At 37.0% G+C, this 20395-nt stretch overlaps 1 pseudogene across 1 annotated transcript; it reads left to right on the forward strand.

Moving 5' to 3' along the window:
* The first annotated feature begins 2967 nt into the window (after positions 1–2967).
* Positions 2968–4695, forward strand: LOC145795029 (crocetin glucosyltransferase, chloroplastic pseudogene; annotated as a pseudogene). The gene has a single exon (XR_014335172.1). The product of XR_014335172.1 is annotated as a crocetin glucosyltransferase, chloroplastic pseudogene (transcript).
* Positions 4696–20395: the final 15700 nt, after the last annotated feature.

Raw genomic sequence — 20395 nt, forward strand, 5'->3', positions numbered from 1 at the left:
GCAAACATTTTATTGGCAGGTGTTTTCACTTTTTTCGTCCAAAATAATATATAATATTATATTCCATGAGTTCAATTTGATAATTTTCTAACTCATGGTTGATTTTAAGATAGATTTTATAAATTAAATTAATTTTAATATAAATATAATAATTTATTTTATTGCAATTATTGTATTTTTTTAATTAAGAACTTTTTAGATGCCATAGAAAAGTTCATAAATTTAAATATAACAAAAACATATTATTTAAAATAAGATAAAATCTCAATAATGTTAATTTAATAAGACTATCTCACTACTAAGGCCTCGTTTGAGAATTACATATTTTAGTCAAAAAGTTACTATAAGTTGTCACATTATTCTCTATATTTTTATGTACATCTTTTTATAAAAATTTAAAAAATTACTAAAAAAGTTTGTTACTAAACTAGACCTAAGATATTGTTTAGTAGCACAATGAAAACACTCTAACATGAAAATATTTGTTAGAAACTGCTTTCAAATAAGTCAAAAGATATTATAGTGTCTCGTAAAATGGCATACCAAATATAATTTTGTAAATGATTTTACATAATCCAATATAAAATGATTGTTGAAAATTATTTTGTTAACATTTTATGTCGTCAAATATCACAAAATGAGAAAAAATATTTGTAATGAAAACAATTTACAACAAACAAAAGGAATTTCAACATCAATTCAATAATATTTTATTAATTTTAATGTGATTTTATAAAACTAATAGGACTAACAACATTAATCATGAAAGTCATTGACCACCGACCTATTTTTAAATTTTTTTTTTAGAGGGCTTCGTGAAAAAAAATAAAATAAAGAAGACTTTCTTAATTATATTATATCATTCCCTAAGCTTATTCATGTATTCTTATAGGGAGACTATCAGATTTCTGTAGCTCATTTTCTTATTTTTTGTCTTCTTTTTTTATTTATTATTTTTTATAATAACCTTTACATTTGTTTTATCATTCTTTTGTAAAAGCATTCAAAAATCATAATTTTCTTCCACATGTTATTAATATATTGAAATAATTCAAAAATATAGATACAAAATGGTGCATTTATATAAGAAATAAGAAAAGCGAGGGGCTTTTCTCCTGTCCATAATCAGACTGTAGAGGTGTTGTTCGGCTTAATGGGCTCAATTTTGAATCCTATTTTGATAATCTAAATTGTTTATATTTTAAGGTTCGTTGAATACATCATTCCAACAAAAAATCAAGCCAATCGGATAACGGCAACCACATGTTTGGATCAGTTTTCTATGAAAAAATATGAACGATTCATACAAAATTAACTAATTCGAATACGTGGTTGTCGTTATCTGATTGACTTGATTTTTTGAAAGTATAATACACTCGACAAATTTTAAAATATGAACAATTTAAATTATTAAATCAGAACCTAAAAATAAGCTTATTAGGCCGAACAATACCTCTCCATGGACTAGAGAGAAGCTGAACTCATAAGAAAAATCATAAAAAGAGATGAGACAAAAAAAAATGCAGGAGAAAGGCTTAAAAGACATATAAATTCCTCTCTAATTACAGAAATGACACTTGACAAAATTTTAAGAAGTCAACACATATTGTCATTTTAAAAAGGACAGTGTGTTTGGTTTGAATTTTTTGGATTAAGTGTTTTGAAAATTGATTTTTTTAGTTTTCGTGTTTTTTTTGTTTTTAGTGAATATTTTTTAAATTTTAAACATTTTATTTTTTTAGATGCATCTTATTTACATGTATCTAAAAAGTAAAAAATCTGTGAAAAAATATTTTAAAAAATTAATAAATACATAAAAATATAAAAAATATACTGAATTCTTGTATTTTTTTTGTATTTTTGGTATTTAGTGTATTTTTAAAAGATTTTTTTTTACAATTTGTTTACTTTTTATATGTATTTATGTTAGGTGTGTCTAAAAAGTAAAAAAATTGCTTAAAATATTAAAAAAATTCAGTAAAAACAAAAAAATATGAAAAATAAGAAAGTAAAATTTTCTGAACAATATTTTTTGAAAAGTGAAAATAAGCAAGGTGTTGTCATTCAGAACCAAAAATTAAATCTAATTTTCAAATTCAGTGATGTAGCAATTAATTAAAATATTAATGGCCACACTCTCTTATATCTTCTTTAATTATTAACTAATTATATCACTCATACATCATTAAGTATCAAAAATAGATCTCAAAAATAAATTTATATATCATTTTTTTATTTAATTATTAATCAATTATTTCACTTATATATATTTGAATTTAAAAAGTAAACATGCCGAATAGAAGACTTTATTTACTTACGTATTAGATAATAATGACAGCAAGACAAAAAGTAGCCTATCATTTACACGCCAATTCGTCACCACAAACTTCAAAGTTTCACATTAATAAAGACTAGCCCATCACCGTGCCATGCACGGAATACTTATAAATATTTTAATTTATTTTAATATATAAATTATATTTTTAAATTTTTTTTATAAAAATAATTTAATAATTTTATCACTAATAATAATATACGGAAGAAGTTGAAAAAGATACTATAATAACTATGTATGGATTGTATCTATAATTATTTGTATAAGAAGATTTTAAATGCTAATCGGAAGATTTTGACCAAATCAATAAAAGAAGATATGTGAAAAAATATATGGATTGGAAAAAATTAATAAATACTAATAAAAAAATTTTGACTACATCAATAAATACTAAATTTTTCTTTTGAAAAAAAAAAATCAAAAAATTTAAATTAAAATGTTGAAACTCCACAAGACATGAGGTTTGAAACCCATTTTTCCAATATATATATATCGACAATGCTATGTAACTCAAATTTTGTAACTCAAAAGTTTTGGCCATTTGAGTTACTTTTGAGCCACAAAATTTAAGATACGAGACATTTTCCTATATATATATATATATATATATATATTAGCTAGCTTTCATACCAAACCTTATGAAATATATATATGTATCATTTCTTTATAATTATCCGTATATAAGCTTTTCAATTCCAGGCAATCCCATACAAAGTGCTTTTGCAGAGTAGAAAAAACAAACCAACCCCAATATGGTGCACGGCCACATCCTCCTCCTCACTTTTCCTGCTCAAGGCCACATCAACCCTTGTCTCCAATTCGCCAAGCGTCTCCTTTCGATGGGCGTTCACGTCACCTTCACCACCAGTCTCTCCGCCCAACGCCGCATGACCGCCGATACACCGGAGGGCTTGAAATTTGTCACCTTTTCGGATGGCTATGATGATGGGTTTAAACCAGGGGACGATAGGCAACACTACTATTCTCAGATGAAAAAAAACAGCTCTCAAATAATCAGAGATATTATCACCACCAGCTCCGACGAAGGCTGCCCCGTCACGCGCTTGGTCTACACCTTCCTCCACCCTTGGGCGGCCGCAGTGGCGCGTGACTGTCACGTCCCGTTCACACTCCTTTGGATTCAACCCGCCGTGGTTTTGGATATCTACTACTATTACTTCAATGGATACGAAGAGGACATTGTGAAAAATCACAATGACTCCTCCTGGTCCATTGAATTACCGGGATTGCCACGGCTTTATAGCCATGACCTTCCCTCTTTTGTAATTCCTTCAAGCTCAAACGCTCATACGATGACAGTATTCAAAGAACTTGTGGACACGCTTGATGAAGAAACCAACCCTAAAGTACTTGTGAACACTTGCGATGCATTAGAACCCGAGGCCTTGAAAGCTATTCAAAACTACAATTTGATTGGAATTGGACCCTTGATTCCATCGGCTTTCTTAGATGGGCAAGATCCATCGGATACTTCGTTTGGCGGCGACCTCTTTCAAAAATCAAGGGAATATATTGAATGGTTGAACTCAAAGTCCCAATCATCGGTGGTTTACATATCGTTTGGAACCATGATAGTGCTACCAAAGCAACAAAAGGAGGAAATTGCGCGTGGTTTGTTGGAAAGCCATCGGCCATTCTTGTGGGTGATGAGACCAGAAGAGAGTCGCGAAAAAGAAAAAGAAGAAGATGATGAAGACGCGCTAAGTTGCATGGAAGAACTCGAGCAACAAGGGATGATAGTGCCGTGGTGTTCTCAACTGGAGGTTCTTTCGCACCCGTCTTTGGGGTGTTTTGTGACACACAGTGGGTGGAATTCGTCGTTGGAGAGCTTGGCTTCAGGAGTTCCGGTGGTGGCGGTGCCGCGTTGGTCGGATCAAGGGACGAATGCGAAGATGATGGCAGAGGTGTGGGGGACAGGGGTGAGAGTGAAGGCAAATGAAGAAGGGATTGTTGAGAGTGAAGAGGTTAAGAGATGCATAGAGGAGGTGATGGGGGGTGAGGAGAGAGGAGAAGAAATGAGGAGAAATGCAAAGAAATGGAAGGAGTTGACAAGGGAAGCTGTGAAGGAAGGTGGATCTTCTGACTTGAATCTCAAGGCTTTCCTGAAGGAGATTGGAGGAGAATGCTCTTCTAAAGTGTTTTAGTCCCATTTTCTGTTTTCTTGCACTTTTCTTTTTGGTCCATGTAGAGACTGGGTTTTTTCTTTTATGTTCATCAGAGATGTTTGCTTGATATCATTTGGTTACACAGCCCAAACGAACCCATAGTATAATTATAAAAAAATATATATATATTATATGTCTCAAATTTTTTACTAAATAAATGATTAATATTTCATATGATTGTGGAGTTCATAAAATATGAATTCTACACCTATTTAAAATATTTAATCATTTATTGAAATTTTTTTTTGATATTCTTGATACTATCCTTATAAAAAAAAATAAATATATAAAAATTATTTGAGCAATGTGTTGAGAGCCAAAGAGCAACTTGGAAATCTTGAAAATTGAAGAAAATAATAACAAAATAGTCCGAATTGGCATGTGCATATGGAGTCGAGATCTTCTACAGTAACTTTTTTTTTTTTTAAAGAGAGATGTTAGAGTGTTTTCTTTGTAAGGTCAGAATTATTTTTAAGTGATTATTAATATTGTGGGGAGATGAATTTTGAATGACAACACGTGGTCGAGGTGTCACTGAAGTGCCAGTCGAGGTGCCACGTGTCCTGGTCATGATGCCGAGATGATCTCAGTTAGGTCGAGGTTATCTGCGAGAATACCGGAGTCCGAAATAAGTGAATAAGGAACAAGAATCCTAGAATGAGGAAGGACCTCAGCCTGGATAAGGATAAAATTCTTAGGGAGTTTATCTTTATCTATTGGAGAGTCCAAGATGAGCACTGAGCTGAAATCCATTGAAGCTAGGCTTCTTTTGGGATTAGGTTTGTGTTGGCTATAGAAGAGAGGCGCCCTCATAGGTCTAAGGTATGTCTTCTGATATTCTGAATAGTGAGTTAAGCACTTTTGCTATCTTTGAGAGATAACTGACTTGATCGTCGGAGTGCACCCTAGTGGACGAACCACCACTGGAATCTTTTCTTTTTGTGACAGATCGTTCGGGCTCAATCTATTCTGCCAGTGTTCTCTAGCTGAGTGCTTGATTGGCAGTGTGGTCGGAAATTGACACACACAATTTGGCGTCGTCTGTGGGAAAGAAAGAAGAATAGATGGCCAGCGACGGACAGAAAGAGAAGGTTGGGAACGACACCCCTACTAGGAGTGGAAAACCTGTAGACCTTGATGTCGAAGGAGACAATTGCAACATAGAGACTCACGATAAGAATCACGAAGGAAAGGACGTCGGCCAGGAAGGCGACGTTTCAAAGAAAACGGACCGAAGCGGGTATTACAACGAGGATGATCTCCAGGTATGGAAAGAAAGATGCCTACGGAGGGACGATGAGGTAAAGGCCATGGCGAATAAATTGGTGGACCTGCAGACAGTGGTCAACTTCATGATGCAGAATAATGTCATACAACCACCATACCCACTAAAAGATACGTCGATTCCAGCGGCAAAGAAAGATGCCCAAAAAGAGGGGCAGAAAACAGTCCCTACAGTTCCCCAGCACACCAGGGCTGAGAAACACTCTCACCGGCCTTCAAGGGAGGTCGAGCGAGGGGAGTCAAGAAGGGAAGAATCAAGGAGGACGCATCGCACCAAGGAAGCCGACCCCAAACAGCATCGACATGTCTAAGGGCAGGAGTTGTGCTTCGACGCAACCAATGGAGAAAGGACCAAGAGGACTGACAATGACACAGGCAGTAGTGCACCAAAAAGATTGAAATCAGGAGATAGCCGAGCTCTTGGGCGGACCAAAGAGGACTTTAGAGATTACCTCAAGAGGAAGCAACAAAATGTCGAGGTATCTTCCCCGGTTAAGCCAAGAACTCCATTCTCGGTAGAGTTGGACAAATTTGAGGCTCCGAAAAGATTCAGTATGCCGAGGTTATAGATATACGATGGTAAGTCGGACCCCAACTTTCACGTCGGTTTATACCTGAACTCGATGGCCTTGTACACTGGGAACGAGCCGTTACTCTACAAGGTATTCCTCTCATCCTCCGAGGAAATCGTATCGGACTGGTTTCACAAGTTGCCGAAAGGAACTGTGAAAACTTAGGAAGGCCTGGCCGAGATGTTTGTGGCCAGGTTCGTAACAAACAAACTATAGCCCTTGAGGGTAGACGCCCGGATGGCTCTGAAGATTGGCGAGGACAAAAGCATGAGGGCCTATGCCAAGAAGTATTATGAGGTATTCAACTGAATACTAGAATGCAACCAAGAAGTGGCCGTCGTATCATTTAAAAATGGCCTGAAAGACGATTGCCTTCTCTGAAAATCACTGGCAAAGACATTGCCAAAAAGCATGGAGGAACTTATAGCTAGAATTGAGAAATATGCCAGAGCCAAGGACGACATGCCAGGGACTAAGGCGACAAAGCAAGAGAAAGGAAACGGCTCGCCAAAGCGAGGCTGAGGTAACAACGGATCCAACAAGCAAGAGATAGGACTGAGGGCTACACAGACAGTCACAACTGTATTCCGAATCCCAATTCACAAAGCCCTGGATAAAATCCGAACCCAACCCTACTTCAGAGCACCAACAAGGGTACCAGGAGAATTTATGGGAAGAAGCCTTGATAAGCATTGTGCTTACCACAATGAAGATGGGCATCTGACTCAAGGTTGTAGAGCCCTGAAGGCACACCTGGAAGACCTGGTAAGGCATGGCCATTTAAGGGACCTTGTAGATGAGGCCAGGACAAGGGAAGAGCAGGCAAGACTGCCTCAGGCACCAGCAGCTCCACCTCTCCCAGCACAGCAACCGCAGGTAGGCGAATCTCGGGTAATTAATGTAATTCACTCGAAGGTCAACGAAAACAAAATACGGGGGGAGACCCAGGAGGTAAAGCACTTACAGCATGTGTACCGGGTCCAGCAGAAGAGACCTCGGGCCGAGGAGTGCCAAGGACCAGTAGTGTCCTTTACTGAAGCCGACCTGGAGATGGTACAACATCCACACAACGATGCCTTGGTAGTATCCTTCCAGGTTGGGGAGTGCCAAGTGAAGTGTATCCTAATTGACCAAGGCAGCTCTTGTGACATCATGTATGTCAGGTGTTACAAGGAGTTTGGCCTTCACCTAGACGATATGGAGCAATCCAATGGCCTAATGGTCGGGTTCAATGGAACGCCGACGTGGTCACTAGGAGCAGCAAGCTTGGAGGTGAAGGCTGACACCAAGAAGATAAAGACAGAGTTCACCGTAATCGACACACCCTCTCCTTACAATGCTATCTTAGGAAGGCCATGGTTGCATGCAATGAGGGCTGTTCCCTCAACATTGCATCAGCTATTGCGGTTTCCAACAGAGCATGGGATAGAGGAGGTCAGAGGGGATCAGCTGTAGGCAAAGAACTGTTCCATGGTAGCAATGAAATCTACTTGCAGCATACGAGAACCAGAAAGGGCAGAGATCGAAGACGATGACGTGGAAGTCCTAGAGGACGTCGGCAAGGAGCCAACCGAGAAGAGTGAATAAGCCCTAAAGAAAATCCTCGTCCAGCAGAGGGATGAAGAACGCTTATTCCTTTTCGGCTCGGGCTTAGCCGAAGAAGAGGAAAAAGAACTGGAGGCTTTCTTGAGAACAAATATTGAAGTGTTTGCTTGGACGCCTTACGAAATGCCAGGCACTGACCCCAAGGTCACTTGCCAGAAACTGAACGTAGACAGGTCGGCCAAACTTGTAATCCAACGGGCAAGAAGACCGACGTTGTTGCATGTTGAGGCAGTGGAAGAGGAAGTAGACAGACTTTTGGAGGCCAGAGCCATTCGAGAGGTGAATTACCCGACATGGCTATCGAATACAGTGGTAGTGAAGAAAAAGAATGGTAAATGGAGGGTCTGCGTAGACTTTACCAGCCTAAACAAGGCCTGTCCCAAAGACAGTTTTCCTTTACTCAAGATTGACCAACTGGTGGATGCCACTTTAGGGCATGGAAGGATGAGCTTCTTGGATGCCTACAAGGGGTACCATCAGATAGCCATGCACCCTCCAGATGAGGAGAAGACTGCGTTTATCACCCCAAAGGGGCTGTATTACTACAGAGTGATGCCTTTTGGGTTAAAAAATGCAGGAGCAACTTACTAAAGATTGGTAACCAAGATGTTCAGACAATTAATTGGCCAAACAGTGGAGGTATACATCGATGACATGGTCGTGAAGACCAGGGAACCTAAGGACCATCTGGAAGACTTAAAGGCAGTCTTTGACATCCTAAAAACATATCAGCTCTGACTCAATGTATCGAAGTGTGCATTTGAAGTTGGATCTAGTAAGTTCTTGAGATACTTGGTGACCAGAAGGGGCATTAAGGCCAACCCAGATCAGATCAAGGCCATCCTAGAACTGAAAAGCTCAACATCGACGAAGCAAGTACAAATGTTGACTGGAAGGGCTACAGCCCTGAATAGGTTCATAAGCAGAAGTTCTGACAAATGCAAACCCTTAATCAGCTTAGTAAAGAAGGCCACAGACTTCGTATAGACAGAATAGTGCGAAGTCGCCTCGGCCAACTTGAAAAAGAATTTGACCATGACTCTGGTTCTCTCAAATCCAGAACCTGGAGAGGAGCTGTTTCTGTACTTAGCAGTTTCGGAACATGCGGTAAGCGCAATGGTAATCCGAGAAGAAAATGGGAAGCAAAAAGCAGTTTACTACGTGAGTAAAATCCTGGCTGATGCAGAAACTAGGTATTTACCCTTGGAGAAGTTAACGCTGGCTTTAGTAATGGCTTCAAAGAAGTTGAATCATTACTTTCAAGCCCACAAAATTGTGGTGCTAACTGAACATCTTTTGAAGTCCTTGTTGCAGTAGGGAGATCTGACAGGCAAAATAGCCAGGTGGGCATGGCCTTGGGCCAGTATGACCTGGAATACAGACCTAGAACAACAATCAAAGGCCAAGTTTTGGCCGACTTCGTGGCCGAGTTCACGCTAGGATCCATTGTACATCGGGTTTCGTTGAGCCGAGGTGAATGATGTTCAAGCAAGCAAAGAGGAGCCCAGCCGAAGGCAACGGAGCAAAGGAAGGAAGAAAAACTCAGACCCTGCAGCATTTACATCGGCGACTCCTTTTAACTGTTTGTTGATAGGAGTTCAAACCGATAAGGAATGGGGGCAGGCGTAGTACTAGTATCTCCAGATAGACAGATACGAAAACAATCCATTCGTTTGGGGTTCAAGGCCTCAAACAATGAAGTAGAGTATGAAGCACTGATTGCAGGACTGAAACTGGTAGTAGCAGTAGAACAGATGAGGTGATAGTCTTCTGTGACTCTCAGCTTATAGTCAACCAGACAATAGACGAGTTTGCAGCCCGAGACGAAATGATGTCGGCCTATGTAAAGGAGCTCGGCAGATTGGTGGCCCTGTTTTAGAATTGCCGACTACAGCAGATTAGCCAAGATGATAATAGTCTTGCTAATGCCCTGGCCAACCTGGCTAGTGCAATACAACCTGGAAAGGCAAGGACGATAATGATTGACTACTTGTCAGGCCCCGAGCATCGAACCACTGGCCACAGAGCGTGAAGCAATGTGTGTGGACATGGGACCAAGCTGGATGGACGCAATAATAGCATTCCTGAAAGAAGGAAAACTTCCAGATGATCACAAGGAGGCACACAAGATCAGATTGAAGTCGTCAAGATTTAGTCTGACAACAGAGGGACATCTCTATAGAAAATCCTTCACTGGACCCCTTTTGAGGTGTGTACATCCTTCACAAGTTGAAGATTTATTGTACGAAATACATGAAAGAGTATGTAGAAGCCACGCTGGAGACAGATCACTTGCTCATAGGGCCGTACATACAGAAAGATGCAGAAACCTATGTCAAGAAGTGTGAAAAGTGCCAAAGGTTTGCACCTCTGATACACCAACCATCAGCAAACCTAAACCCAGTATCTAGTCCTTGGCCGTTTGCCCAATGGGGCATGGATCTTGTTGAAAAACTGGGCAAAGGAAGTACTTGCTAGTAGCAACAGATTATTTCACCAAATGGATAGAAGCTGAACCCCTTGCCAAGATTGGAGACATGGATGTGAAGAGCTTCATATGGAAGAACATCATCACCAGGTTTGAGATCCCAAGAGCAATAGTTACAGACAATGGAACACAATTTGACAGTAAACTAATCAAGAATCTGTGTAAAATTTAAAATCAAGAATTATTTTTCAACCCCAAGTTTTCCTCAAAGCAATGGACAAGCAGAAGCATCCAACAAAGTTATCTTAAATGTGATAAAAAAGAGGCTACAAACAGCAAAGGGAAAATGGGTGGATGAATTGCCCAGTGTACTCTGGGCATATCAGACTACGTTGAGAAGATCAACGGGAGAATCTCCATTTGCCATGGCTTATGGCACAGAAGCAGTAATTCCACTAGAGGTCGGCATCCCAGGAATTAGAACTCAGGGAGTAGAGAATAGGACTAATGATGTATTATTAGCCTGAGATTTGAATCTGCTAGAAGAAAGAAGGGAGAGAGCTGCAATGCAGCTGGCGGCATACCAGCAGCAGCTTGCCAGGGCTTATAATAAAAAAGTCAACCCAAGGGAGTTTCAAGTCGGTGACCTCGTCCTGAGAAAAGTCGTCGGCAACAAGAAGGATCCCAAAGAGGGCAAGCTTGGTCCGAATTGGGAGGGACCCTATAGAATCATCTCGGTATTGGGCAATGGGGCATATCGGCTTGAAGATAATGAAGGCAAAGAGTTACCAAGGCCCTGGAATACTTGCAATTTGAAATATTTTATCATTAGACTTTTTTGTTCTTTGTTATTAGCCGAAGTAATAAATAAAGTTTTAGCTTGATTTTTTTACTTGTGACTGATAAGATAGTTGACGATGTTTCTGGAATACATGCATAATGAGAACCCAAGTGGAACTTAAGTTCACATTATAGGGCAAAGAGTTGGAAAATGGTTTCTGAAAAGATAGAAATTACAAGCCAAAATTAGTTTAACGCTTGTTAAAACTTAAGTTTACAAGTTGAAGTTAAATCGAGGTTATGATTAACGCTTGTTGAAACTTAAGTTTACAAGTTGAAGTTAAACCGAGGTCATGTTTAACACTTGTTGAAACTTAAGTTTTCAAGTTGAAGTTAAACCGAGGATATGTTTAACACTTGTTGAAATTTGTGAAAAATTTACAAGTTGAAGTTAAACCGAGGTCATGTTTAACGCTTGTTGAAACTTAAGTTTACAAGTTGAAGTTAAACTGAGGTCATGTTTAACACTTGTTGAAATTTGTGAAAAATTAACAAATTGAAGTTAAACCGAGGTCATGTTTAACACTTGTTGAAATTTGTGAAAATTTTACAAGTTGAAGTTAAACAGAGGTCATGTTTAACACTTGTTGAAATTTGGTAAAAAATTTACAAGTTGAAGTTAAACCGAGGTCTTCAACCGAGGTCATGTTTAACACTTGTTGAAATTTTGTGAAAAATTTACAAGTTGAAGTTAAACTGAGGTTACGTTTAACGCTTGTTGAAATTTATGAAAAATTTACAAGTTGAAGTTAAACCGAGGTCATGTTTAACACTTGTTAAAATTTTGTGAAAAAATTAGAAGTTGAAGTTAAACTGAGGTTACGTTTAACGCTTGTTGAAATTTATGAAAAATTTACAAGTTGAAGTTAAACTGAGGTTACGTTTAACGTTTGTTGAAATTTTTTGAAAAATTTACAAGTGAAGACCAAGGTTGTACCAAAAGAAGTACTTATGTACTTGCCGAGGTAAACCATTGGTTTGTATAACCGAGGTATATAACCCCGAGAAAATTGCACAGATAAGGTGTGTGCTTGAAAGCATGCAAAATTATTCCAAGTATAGAGTCATATAAAGAAGACAAACATACAAGCATTCAAAAGTGGAAGTTGTATTTACATTCAAAAGAAGGAACATTGACCACATGGAGAGCTTACATTGTTTCAAAGAAAGAAAAAAGCACAAGGAACAGAAAAAAAAGGAGAAAAACATCAAACTAAGACTCTTCGGCGCTTCTGGCTGGTTGGGTCTGGAGTTCAAAAGACTGCTGAGAAGACATCTCGGCGACCTTTTCAGCCGCGAGCTCGGCATCTATTTGTTGAAGGGTTTGGTCGAGGCTCTTGTCGGCAATAGGCTCGTTCGATGTTGCCTTCTCAAGAGTAGCATCTTTGGAGACCTCCTCTCTTTCTTCTCATCCTGAGTCAAGTCCAGGACTTGCTCATTTGGAGTAGGGGACTTGGCCCAAGCAGCTTCATTCGATTTTCTCACCAAAGCTTCCTTCTCAGACTTAAAATCTTCTTCGGATTGGCTTGAAGTAGGGGGGAATGACAGGGCGAGGACGTCGGCGTTCCTGAGGGGGGAGCCCTCGGGGACATCAAGCTTTTTCAGGGCAGTCATCCAACTAAGGATGAAACTCTTGTTGCATGCCTGTTTCACCTGACTCTTGTAGTCCGCCATGACATTGGCCACCTCATCAGCGTACGCCTTCTCATCGGCGGCCTTGATCTCGGCATCTTTTGTGGCCAGGGCAGCCCGGAGCTCGGCTTGAGCCTCAGCAGTTTTTATTTAGGCCTCGTTCTTCTCGGCTTCAAGGACCTTCTTAATGGCCTCTGCAGCGTCAGCTTTCTCCTCAACTGCGTCCTGAGCTTTTATAGCTGCCTCAGCTTGATCTGCCAAGGTCTTCATTTTGTCCTTGGCCCTGTTGAGGGACTTTTTTAAAGCGGCGACCTCCTTGATTTTGTTGGCCAACTCCTTTCTCATCTCAAAAGCTTGCATTGAGAAGGAGTGAGCATGCTGGATTGCCTAAAAGAAAATGAATAAAACAAAAGTTAGTAAAATTCTCTGAGTATGAAGGAATAGGGAAAGAAAAATACCAAGTGTGAAAAACTTATTTGAACAGAATGCTGGAGCATCAGAGCGAAGTTTTCGTACTCGTTCATCTCGGCGTTTCGGTTGAGATCGTTTAGAAGGAGCAAAGCCGTTGAGAGGACGACGTCGACTTCGAGGTCAGTCGCACTGTCGCCAGCTTTGACCGGCTTGTCCTCAATGGTGATCTGGGGGGCACAGGGGGAATCTGGTTTCATTGGCCCTGAGGTTGTGGCTGACTCGGACCTCGGCCTCTTTGACCGAGTAGATTGGGATGGTTCAGCCTCGGCGGGCCTTTTCTCGGCGGCAGAAGGTGTCTTTTTAGTCTCAACTAATTTTGAAATTCGTAAGGTGTCCTCAGTATCAATCTGAGTCACCGTTGCCTTTGGCTGAGCCTTCTTGAATCTTTTGGGTTTCGGCTTAGGTTGAGGCTGAGACTGCGCTGGTCGGGCGTCGACGGTGGATGAGATGTCGGCCAAGAGATCTTCAGCGACTGCTTTCTTGCGGCCAATCTCAGCAGCGAAAACAGTTTGGCGTCGTCGACGGCATTGAGATGGTGGGATTAGTTGTGGAGCCGAGGGAGGTGGTTGCTCTGCTGGATCAGAGGTTGACCCCTGATCTGGCCGAGATGATGAAGCTGTGGGAGGAGTAGTGATGGACGGAGGAGACTGACTCTTCTTCTTCTTTGGAACGTCAGGAAGAACCGACTTGTAAGTAGGAATGAAGTTAAGTAGCAGAGGGGCTATCCGCTTGTGGACTGGCAAATCCAATAGCTTCTTCAAGTCCTTGCTAGGGAAGAAAGAGTTGCGAAAGCCTTTTGGTGGCTGGGAAAGAACTGCAAAAAGACGAGCACAGACGTTAGAACAAAGTATTGAAAACTTTAAAAAAGAGAGCAAGGAAAAGTGATACTTGGCTCTTACTATCTCCTTCCCTGAAAACTGTTCGGCTTACAGGATAAAGGTGGAGGTCATCGTTTGGTTGAAACTCCTAGTTGCCCGAGACGATGAAGTAATCGTCTCCAGCACCCTTGTTTGAGTTTGGGAGGTCGACAATGAGCTTGTACTCAGTGGACCTCGGCTTGAGGTAATAGACGTGGCCTTTTTTCGATTTTAGGTGACACATGGTGTAGCAGTACTGGATGTCGACAAGGGTAACTCTAGTGTCTTCATTCTTGGCTAGGGTGATTATACCATTGATAACTCGATAAGAGTTGATGGCAAGTTGCATTGGGTTCAATTTGTAGTAGTGGAGGACTTCTCGGAAAAGGGTGTCAAGTGGAAACCTATGTCCGCACTCAATAAAGGCCACTATTGGGAAAGGCATAAGGTCCACGTCGGGCATAATGGAGTCCTCCTCTCCTGCAAACCTGAGGTGGACGTCGGCAGGAATGGAAAACTCCTGCCTAAAGTACTCTAACTTAGTTGGGGGGTCTACCCTATGCTTCTAGATACCCATGACGTCGGCTTAATTGGAGAAGTTGGATTTTAGAAGGAAGTGTTTTGGAAGGGTTTGAGGGACCTCGGCTAAAACCTAAAAATGTACTATGGTAAGAGTTTGTATGGATCTAAGGGGAATTCGTGTCAGTTTTTTCTAAGGTTCGTAAGTTCTATAGACAAATCCCAATCCTAAGTCTAGGCAAGTGAAGATTGAAGGCAGGAATCTGGAAAAAACACGGCAAACAAAAACAGAAATGCAATTCAGAATCAAGAATAGTGATGAATCGTCAAGAACACAGTGATAAAGTTTGTGCAGGAATGTGAGGCCAAGAACAATAGCAAAGATCAATAGATATGTAAGCAGTGTATGAATAAACAAGAGTGGATTGGGCCAAAAATAAAATCACGATGTAAATATGCCCAAATGCATGATTGAGTTCACATATACAGATTTGTAATAAAAAATATGAGCAAAACCACAGTAACGGAGCACAAGTGTAACAGAATTCAAAAAGAACCAAGAACTGGAAGGAGGAAACAGAAGCTTACCAGATGATTGAAGCTGGTGTTGAAGACGCCGGAGTCAGGAGTCGGTTACAATCAGAAGAGGACAGCGAAAGCTTCACCGGAGGAGAGGAATAAAAGCAGTTACAGAGCTTGAAAATCTGGAACAATGGCGTATTTTGGAGAGAGAAGTTAGAGAGAGAAAGAGTTGGGAGCTTGAGAACAAGGATGTAAAAGTGAAGAGACGGAGAGAGAGAATTGATTTTGATCAAAACGCGGAGAATGGCGGCAAAATACCGTCAAGGCGTCTAGGGCGACGTGCTTGTCAGACGGCGCACCCAGACACAAGACGACTTACAGGCGCGTATCGAGTACGATCCAGCAAGGGGAAGATGCGTGGCAAAAACGGTTAATTTATTTTGCGTGACAGCTCATATGCGTGAAAGAGCTCTTGGAGTTCTTGATTTAATGGAGCAGTACCTCGGCTTGGAAAATAATCTCGGCTGAGAAACTTGAACAAACCTGGTTAGTGGTTCTGAGACATTGATGAAAGCAGGCTATAGGTCTTGGACATATTAAGCCGACAAGTTCTAACTTCGGCAATAAATGCTGAAACGAGTTTAACAGACATGCTAGATGGAAGAAATGATATAGGTTCCATCACCTCAAGATGCCGAGGTAATAGAACCTAGGGGGCAGTTGTGGGGATATGAATTTTGAATGACAACACGTGGCAGAGGTGCCACGTGTCTTGGTCATGATGCCGCGATGATCTTGGCTAGGCCGAGGTTATCTGCGAGAATACCGAAGTCCGGAATAAGCGGATAAGGGACAAGAGTCCTAGAATGAGGAAGGACTTCAGTCTGGATAAGAATAAAGTTCTTAGGGAGTTTATCTTTATCTATTGGAGAGTCCAAGATGAGCACTGAGCTGAAGTCTATTGAAGCTAGGCTTCTGTTGATATTAGGTTTGTGTTGGCTATAAAAAAGATGCACCTTCATGGGTCTAAGGTATGTCTTTTGATATTCTGAAGAGTGAGTTAAGCACCTTTGCTATCTTTGAGAGATAATTGACTTGATCATCGGAGTGCCCCCGGGTGGACAAACCATCGTCCGAATCTCTTCTTTTTGTGATAGATCGTTCGGCCTTAATCTATTTTGTCAGTGTTCTCCAGCTGAGTGTTTGATTGACAGTGTGGTCGGAAATTGACACACACAAATATTATTATATCTTTAATTTAATATTATTAGAATCTTATCTTTTATAAAATTAAATCTCAATTATTTAAAAATTCATTCTAAAATCTATAAAAAAAAATATATTAAAAAAAAAATCACGAGGATCTCATTATAATGTGCGTATGCACTTACGTACTACCGACAAAGAAAATATTATTCTACATGACTTTGTCAATTTCGAGTGTTGTTAAGAAGTGTCTTAGGACTGAAAGAGAAAGATTAATAACAAAAACAAATTGTAAATATATTTTTTGAGATGTATTTAAAATATGACTTCTCTTTTATAGTTTTGAAAATTGTAAATAATTTCTTGTCAAAAATTTACATTTAACAAAATTAATAGAAAAAATAAAAATTTTAATTAGTCTCTTATACAGTAGTAAAATTATATGAATTGTTAATTTAAATATATTTCTGACATCATTAAAAATTAGAAATTGATTTGATAATTTATTAATAAAATGAGTTATTTGTTACATGGTTAGAAACTTGAAAGGTCGAGAATTACAGGAATAATCCGTATTTTTAACAAATCTCAAACGATGTATTTATAATTTTATTCCAAAGAAAAAAAAGGTGTAGATTTCAAATCCCTCATGTAGAATGTTTAGTGTATATTATTTATATATAAAAAAAAGGTTGATCTATAATCACAACAATTTCTTTTATTGTGTTCATCTCCAAAAAAAAATAAAAAATGATAAATATGTTTTTAAAAATAGATCATTTATTTTTTTTAGAGACAAATGCGTTAAAATAAATAATATAATTATCGAATCGATCTAATTTTTTCATAAATGACAAACCGACACTATAAAATAAATTCGGATCATCAAAATGGGACCAGTGGTGATCCCACAAGCCACTCAAGTTTTTTTCTATTTTTTTTTTTTTTTTTGGTTTAGATTTGAATTTGAAAAAAATCTAATCCTTTCACTAATTTCATAACATTTTTAATTCATTTTAAAATTTCTGTTAACTTTCTCATAATTTTTAAACCATGTTTTTTGCATGAATTATGACATCTTGTCCGCAAGGGCTTGTTATCATTCTCTTTCAAAAAATTAGCATGTTCATTTTTTCATACTACAAACGTCCAAATGACTGTCATTTTCCAACATGATTTTTTAATCGAAAAAAGTCACAAAAAAAAAAAATACTACATTTTTTAAAAAGTCAAAAACCGACTAAAAAGTACATTATATACATTAGTATCAAATTTTGTTACAACTTACATCAATCATATTAAGATATAATTTGCCTTTGGTACTTTTTATTAATTATTAATTTTAATTAAATATATCAAATATATTTACATAAGTAATATACAAAACGATAATTACAACTAGTGATATAAATACAATTTTCAGTTTAATTAATTACGTTGTGTTTGACTGGGCATTAATTAATTGCCCAAGTGGGTTTTGGTTTTCACCACACATTCCATGAGAACCAAACAAGGTATAACAGCAACGTCCACAACTTTTCGATTAGATATATATGGGGAAGGATCTTTCATCAGTCGAATTCCTGTTTTGTGCAAATCCTATGGATCTATCTATACATTTATTAAAGACTAAATGAAGCCGTTGTCCTCTAGTAATTTGTTTTAAATTATTGTTTTATTGAATAAATAATTCAACACGAGAGGTGGTTTTTTTTTTTTTTTTTTGGATACTTATGTGTAGGTTTTAAGAAGTGAATTTATTGTCTAATAAGTCCTATAGAAAAAAAATTTCATAAAAAAAGGGTACTAATTGTAAGTTTTAACGATAATTTATAAAAATTATGACAAAAAAGTCACTAATTGTAAATTTTTAGCGACATATATAAAAAATTGTCACAAAATTTTTTTTTTAACAATAATTTTATCAAGATTTATTTTTAATAAGATTTGATGAGAATTAAATCTAATTATTAAGACCTATTGATAGTTTGCTCATTTTTTTAGTGGGCTGCGAGTTAGAGGGGATAATAATAATGCTAGAGACTTACATTTTACATTTATAAATATATTTATATTGATATGATAAGAGTGATAGGTCTTATATCATTAAGTATTTAATTAATTAAAAATTGACACTTATCTGATAGCATTATTGTAGATTAAATGGTGAAAAATTTATAAAAATCTCCAACACACTCCGGAAATAAAATAGGCATGTGGGACTTTGCTTTGACTAGTCCTCTAATACATGCAATCCTTTCTCTTATACAGTCAGGATATGAACCCATCTTTTGAAGTAGTGGTGGCTACAGTGTCAAGTAAGACATATTGAGAATTAGATAATCCATTATGAATTATTTAAAATCATAAAAAAAAATAAAAAATAAAAAGAAAAAGAGAAAACACAAAAAAATAAAAAAATAAAAAAAAAATAGATCACATAAGACGATACGTAAAATGAAGAAAAATTACATTCGCAGTGTTAAGAATCAAACTCAAGTTTCACACCTAGTAAGGAATAGTTTTTATTTTTAAAATAAGAATTTCATTTTTATAAGTAGGGAAAAATATATTAAAAAAAATCCGAGTACAAGAGAGATGATAACAATATAAGAACAAATCTCAAGTTCCAAAGTCGAGATTATTTAGAGTGATTTTTCTTAAAGTAACCCTAAACTAATTTTTTGTATTGTTTTTGTACATCTAATTTTTGTAAAATTAATTCAACCAATCAAAAAATTAATTTAAAATCATTTTTAAAAAAAATTACTCTGGAAGATCCAGATTTGCTGATTGGGAGGACATTTGCTCAAAACAGGAAAATTGAGGTTGTAACAGAACTTCAACATGTTGGGCTTGTTGCATATAAAGTGTTGAATAATTTGGAAGCTGAAATATAATAGGATGATTGGGCTTGCTTTTTATCTAGGGAAGACAGGCCTATCCAAAATTAGCTAACTTAACAATGCATATGAGCCTTGTCTGGCTTGAAAAATACAATAGGCATCTTTGGTAGGGCTTATAAGCTTATTATTTCAGTATTTAGTTTAATTTAAGTTAAAATATTGTGTTTGATACAACTTAAGTTAACCAACTTATAGCTTAAATTAAGTTATTTCTCAGCTTATTTCAAAAGCTGGTCAGGGATGCTTAAATTTTCGACTTAAGCACATAGTTGGTGTGGGGGGCTAAAATTACTTAAATGCCCTCGTCAATATCCAAATATTAATATTAATTGGTATTAATTATTAATAAATTTATATTGTATATTTTTATATTAATTAAAAAATAAAAAATTGTATATTTCTGAAGAAAAAGAAAAAAAAATCAATATTAATTAAAAAATAAATATTAATTGGTATTAATTATTAATAAATTCATATTGTATATTTTTATATTAATTAAAAAATAAAAAATTGTATATTTTTGAAGAAAAAGAAAAAAAATCAATATTAATTGGTATTAATTATTAATAAATTAATATTGTATACTTTTGTAATGAATTAATTATTAATTGATGCTAATTGATAACAATTAATAACAATTGTTGATTATTAATATTAATCGATACTAATAAAAATTAATTATTAATATTAATTTATACTAATTAATAATTTTAGTATTAATTGATACTAATTAAGCAATTAATTGATACTAATTAATTTATAATGGAAAAAACTTGTAACAATAATACTTCCATTACATTTTTATCAAATGTATCAATTTTTATATTAATTAATACTAATTATATTAACTTTTATTAAGGAAATATTTTTTTTAAAAAAATTAAAACTGAAAAAAATGACAAAATAATCATTTTTATATCATATAAGGGCAGAAAGGACAATTATACAGTAAAAAGCTATTTTACAGCTTATTAACTAAACATTACTCTGCTGCTTAAATCCATAATCCCACAGCTGCACCAAACAGGTTAA

The sequence above is a fragment of the Camellia sinensis genome, chromosome 7 (genome assembly GCF_055761805.1).
Source record: "Camellia sinensis isolate YWXY chromosome 7, ASM5576180v1, whole genome shotgun sequence".
NCBI lineage: Eukaryota > Viridiplantae > Streptophyta > Magnoliopsida > Ericales > Theaceae > Camellia > Camellia sinensis.